The sequence below is a fragment of the Bufo bufo genome, chromosome 1 (assembly GCF_905171765.1).
Source record: "Bufo bufo chromosome 1, aBufBuf1.1, whole genome shotgun sequence".
Taxonomy (NCBI): Eukaryota; Metazoa; Chordata; class Amphibia; order Anura; family Bufonidae; genus Bufo; species Bufo bufo.
Window position 1 is genome coordinate 143,260,204 of NC_053389.1, and position 6,000 is coordinate 143,266,203.

The following is a 6,000-nucleotide window of genomic DNA, read 5'->3' on the forward strand; positions in this document are numbered from 1 at the left end:
TGTAGTACACAGTGTACCAGGAAAATAAAATGGAGTCACCTTCATCTGACCTCCAAAGGAGCAGTTCTTTCTGGCACAGATAGAGGGCAGTACAGAATATGTACTACTACACAGTACTGTAAGGAGGAGCTACTAGACAGCCAATACAGGTGTTATACAGGAGAAATAGTCATATTGATTGGATGGATTTGAGTCTGAGGCATTGTATGTTGAGTCTAGTTTCAACATGTGATGGCCCAGGAGAAACCATTGTAAGCTTAAAATATTGTATCCTGGGGCCAGTGAGGGACCACTAAATCATTCTCTATGGCCACCATATTGAACACAAAAGGAAGGTTGTTGCTGCAGAACATAGCGCATAGAATCAAAGCCTTCTCCTGACATCTGTGACTACCGTGGATTACTGCTTATTCAGCATGCAGGTTCAGCACCTTAACCCCCGATATAGCATAGATACCCAGGGTGACAGAGGAAAATGAAGATGGGGACCTGCTATAGACAGTCAACTCAGTACGCTAGTAATCACAACTAGTGTGCTGCTCAGATCTCCTCTGATTATCCATTCACACGTCCGTTTTTTCTTTCCTGATCTGTTCCGTTTTTTCAGGAACAGATCAGGACCAGATCTGGACCCATTCATTTTCAATGGGTCCTGGAAAAAATCGGACAGCACAATGTGTGCTGTCCGTTTCCGTTGTTCCGTTCCGCATGTCCGTTTAAATATAAAACATGTCCTATTCTTGTCCTGAAAAATCGGATCCTGGACCAATACAAAGTCAATGGATCCGCAAAAAAAGGAAGACATTCGTATGTCATTACGTATGTCATCCGTTTTATGCGGATTCCGTTCCTGGAAATTAGGCTTCCTCCCCAGTATTAAATGTGCCCCCCTCCCTCTATATTCATTGGTGGCCAGTGCGGCAGTGCGGATTCCCAGTAAGTTTTCTACAGATCTGATTTTTCACTTCGTGAAAAACTCAGATCCGACAGTATATTCTAACACAGAGGCGTTCCCATGGTGATGGGGACGCTTCTAGTTAGAATATACTGAGAACGGTGTACATGACTGCCCCCTGCTGTCTGGCAGCACCCGATCTCTTACAGGGGGCTGTGATCTGCACAATTAACCCCTCAGGTGCTGCGCCTGAGGGGTTAATTGTGCATATCATAGCCCCCTATAAGAGATCAGGGGCTTCCAGGCAGCAGGGGGCAGACCCCCCTCCCTCCCCAGTATTAAATGTGCCCAGTGCGGCCTCACCTCTCCCCCCCCCCCATCATCGGTGGCAGTGCGGATTCCCAGTATTAATAAATGTGCCCAGTGCGGCCTCACCTCTCCCCCCCCCCCCATCATCGGTGGCAGTGCGGATTCCCAGTATTAATAAATGTGCCCAGTGCGGCCTCACCTCTCCCCCCCCCCCCATCATCGGTGGCAGTGCGGATTCCCAGTATTAATAAATGTGCCCAGTGCGGTCTCACCTCTTCCCCCCCCCCCATCATTGGTGGCAGCGGAGAGTACCGATCGGAGTCCCAGTTTAAATCGCTGGGGCTCCGATCAGTTACCATGGCAGCAAAGACGCTATTGCAGTCTTGGCTGCCATGGTTACTTAGCAATAAATACAAGCATTATACTTACCTGCGACTGCGAGCTGCGATGTGTGTCCGGCCGGGAGCTCCTCCTACTTGTAAGTGAAAGGTCTGTGCGGCGCATTGCCTATAGACCTGTCACTTACCAGTAGGAGGAGCTCCCGGCCGGACACACATCGCAGCTCGCAGTCGCAGGTAAGTATAATGCTTGTATTTATTGCTAAGTAACCATGGCAGCCAAGACTGCAATAGCGTCTTTGCTGTCATGGTAACCGTTCGGAGCCCCAGCGATTTAAACTGGGACTCCGATCGGTACTCTCCGCTGCGGGGGGGGGGGGGGGGGGGGAGGTGAGACCGCACTAGGCACATTTATTATTACTGGGAATCAGCACTGCCACCGATGATGGGGGGGGGGGGGGGGGGGGGGGAGAGGTGAGACCGCACTGGGCACATTTATTAATACTAGGAATCCGCACTGGCCACCGATGATGGGGGGGGGGGAGGGGGGGAGAGGTGAGACCGCACTGGGCACATTTATTAATACTAGGAATCCGCACTGCCACCGATGATGGGGGGGGGGGGGGGGAGAGGTGAGACCGCACTGAGCACATTTATTAATACTAGGAATCCGCACTGGCCACCGATGATGGGGGGGGGGGGGGAGAGGTGAGGCCGCACTGGGCACATTTAATACTGGGGAGGGAGGGGGGTCTGCCCCCTCCTGCCTGGCAGCACCTGATCTCTCACAGGGGGCTATGATTCGCACAATAATTGTGCGGATCACAGCCCCCTGTAAGAGATCGGGTGCTGCCAGGCAGCAGGGGGCAGTCATGGACACCGTTCTCAGTATATTCTAACTAGAAGCGTCCCCATCACCATGGGAACGCCTCTGTGTTAGAATATACTGTCGGATTTGAGTTTTCACATGTTTCCGTTTTTTGCGGATCCTCAAAAAACGGATGACATACGGAAACATTTTCAGGAACAACGGATCCGCAAAAAACGGACCGAAAATCGGGATGTAGAAAAAAACGGACGTGTGAATGTAGCCTTAGGCTCAGTTATTCCCACTATGTCATAGTCCTCCTCACACATCACTAATTCCAGTTCACCAATTTTATTAGTCAGGCTTCTGGCATTTAGGAGGTTTTTGGGTATTTTTACCCTACAGCTTTCCTTATGAAATGTTCCTGTCCCTCCTTCGATTGCTCCCCCAGTTCCATTATCTCGCCCCAGGTCACTATTTGCACTATCTTCCCCTCCTATAATGTACAGCTGTTCTAGGACTGCATGCATTGGAGCAAGTACTTGCTAATGGGGATTACACCAGGAAAAAAAGGTAAATTGAACATTGCAATGAAAATGATAAACAAATGAATAAATGCAATACCCTCCTACAGTCCCTGAATCTAAAGTCACGTAATCTCAAGTCACGTACAATACAAAACTCACTGGCACACTGGCAAGTCTGTTTTTGGCTGCCTTTACACGCGGCAGACTTTGTGGTAGAAAACTCAGCGAATGAAAATCAGAAAAAAAAATAACATGTCCTATTATTGTCCACATTATCGAAAAGGATAGGACTGTTCTGTTAGGGACCAGCTGTTCCGTTCCGCAAAATGAGGAATGCACATGGCTGGTTTCCATGTTTTGCGGATCCGCAATTTACAGATGGTCGAGTGCATGAGCCCTAAGTCAGCTCTAAACCCAATCAGCTCTAAACCAGTCTGCAGACATTTTTTTCCTCTGGATTCTCTCCTCTGCTTTCATTACCTTCATTAGGTATTGTTTGCTATGGGCAGCTGCAGTTTTCAGAAGTGAGGCCTAGGGGTGTCGGGGGCTGAATTATATATAAAATTCTGATATATAAACATATCAGCAGACATACCCACATATCTTCTAATTTACAACTTTTTTTTTTTTTTGCGCTATGGCGCTATATATACATGTACATTTGATGTACATTTGATGTACATTTTTATCCAGTTTATAAAATAAGAACACAAAAAACACAAGGCTAAACATAAAAGTAGCACTACCCATGTGTTTCTGTAATGTATACTATAGAAGCTAACATCCGACCCAAAGGGCAATTTGCTCAGTTCCGACCCTGATTCAGGCCGAGAATCTGTTACTGAACTGAGGCCCAAATTACTGTATAGGGCCATGATGGTTAACCTCCGGCACTCCAGCTGTGGTAAAGCTACAACTCCCAAGATGTACACTTGCTTGGATGTTCTCAGAACTCCATAGAAATGAATGGAGCATGCTGGGAATCATAGTTTCACCACAGCTGGAGTGCCGGAGGTTAGCCTTCACTAGTATAGGGAAACAGACAATGGGTAGTTAAAATAAATAATCTTTACAGAAAAGGTAACTGTGGCCCTCGGCGATACGGATAACCAAACTAATAGCTAGAAACTATATCCAGCATGAATTTCCCATTATTCCCATATTTTTTAACCCCCCCCCCCCCAAACAGTTAATAATGAATACAAGGGACACTTGTCTTACATTATTATAAATTTCAGTGAAGTCGTGGAATATTTTTTAAATTATTTACATTCATGGTACTGTTCCTTTAATTATATTTTTTTTCTTCTCGATTTTTGGCCATGTGGCCTGCATACATTATATAATCCTGAACAGACACATCCTTCTGTCTATATTCCATATAATCAGAGAGGAATCTGAATGATATGCCTATTTACGCTGGCTGAGGAATAGGGGGCTTATAATGGACTCCCCAAAATGAAGAATTGACTAGCATTTCTCATGCACATGGTGAATAATGAGATGTATGGTCTTTTGTAACAGTTATTTCCCTGTATTTGCTTAATTTTCATTGAATCCTCAAACCTGACAATGTCATGTATTCAGGCAACAATCACAAAAAATTGTGCAGACAAAGAGTGACAGGACTTCGGGTCAAGGTCATTAAGTACAATGCTGCAAATACAAACCAGCGTCAATTTTTTTTTACTTTTTCATATGTGTTTGTGACAACATTATTACGCAGGATACAGATATTAGCAGTTGTCTATGGATGCGGCCTCATGATAGGTATTTTCAATATGAACCCATATGATATGAGATTGGAGTTTCGTATCATATTGATGGGCCTTTAAATATCGTACAATCTAAGAATATATAATTTCATATAATATTTATAAAACAACAGCATAAAAATCTAATAATGAAATAAAAAAATATTATATAATGTGATATTGCGTAACAAAATGTATAAAAATGAAATATCTTTATGGTTGGCTAACCTTAAATTTCTCCATTACATAAGAGTCACTCACCATTTTTTCATGGCAGCTTTGAGTTCAGAGCAGGGGTTCTCTACCGGCGCTGTGTTGACCTCCTCTATGGTCGGCGCTGATTCTTCGGCTGGAGCGTCAGACATATTGGTTGTCAGTTGGATCTTGTCAGTCCGCAGAGCTGGAACAGCCTGATACAGTGCTGCACTTTTAGGAGCTCTGGATCTGCGTTTGACTGGCCCAGCTCCCCCCTTTGATCCCTATCTATGTCTGGTAGGCAGTGGACTGAGAGAATTTTGTCACACTGACAGGAGGTAGAGCAAGGCCAGCCCATCGGCAGGGAGGGGTGATCAGAGGACAGAGTTCTTCGAGCTGAGCTAGATTCCTACTAACTTGGTTGTAATTAATTCACCAAACTAAAACAAAACGATTTTCAAAAATAGTGATCCTGGGGTCTAAGATGGTTAATAATAAGGAACAATAGATTGCATTAAACTCTGCAAAGCAGACAGATAACATATACTGCAGGTGTTGTGTACCTTTAAAATGTGCTCTTTTTATGTGAATCATTGTGATTAGAGATGAGTGAATCGAAGTTGACGAAGTGGAATTCGATCTGAATTTCAGGAAAAATTTGATTCGCACCGAATCCAAATTTCCTCACGCTTCACATTTTTTCCTGAAATGGCTGCTGCACGTGTGTGGACATGGAGCAAGGAACTCTGGGAAGGCAGGATTACCCATAATACCATGGTTCAGTAGGGGAGGTTACAGCCTGGGTAATAGGAACAATCCTATTACACCTTGCTGCACTGACTAGGGACTCAAATTGCCATTATACAGCTCTGTAATTCCAGAAAACCGTTCTTGTTATTGGGGTGTTACAGCCATTAACAGGGTTTATTACAAGGAAATGTTTCTACATTTTATTTGCCCTTGTGCAGTGCAGTTATGTTCTAAAGCATTTTTTGGCTTGTATTAATGGGAAAAAGGGATTATTAGCCGTTGTTACAGCACTTTTTGTCATGTATTAGTGGCAAAAGAAAAATATATTTGCCGTTCAGCGGTGCAGTTATATGTTCTAAAGCCTTTTGTGGCATGTATTAGTGGCAAAAGAAAAATATATTTGCCAGTCAGCGGTGCAGTTATA

The 6,000-nt window shown here is 44.5% G+C and overlaps 1 long non-coding RNA gene across 1 annotated transcript in view; it reads right to left on the bottom strand.

The window, feature by feature from the left end:
* The window catches only part of LOC120999234, a 47,298-nt gene extending 42,153 nt beyond the window's left edge, over positions 1–5,145 (bottom strand). Inside the window, exon 1 of the long non-coding RNA XR_005778510.1 lies at positions 4,893–5,145. This is a non-coding gene — a long non-coding RNA (uncharacterized LOC120999234). The remainder of the gene's footprint in view (positions 1–4,892) is intronic.
* Positions 5,146–6,000: the final 855 nt, after the last annotated feature.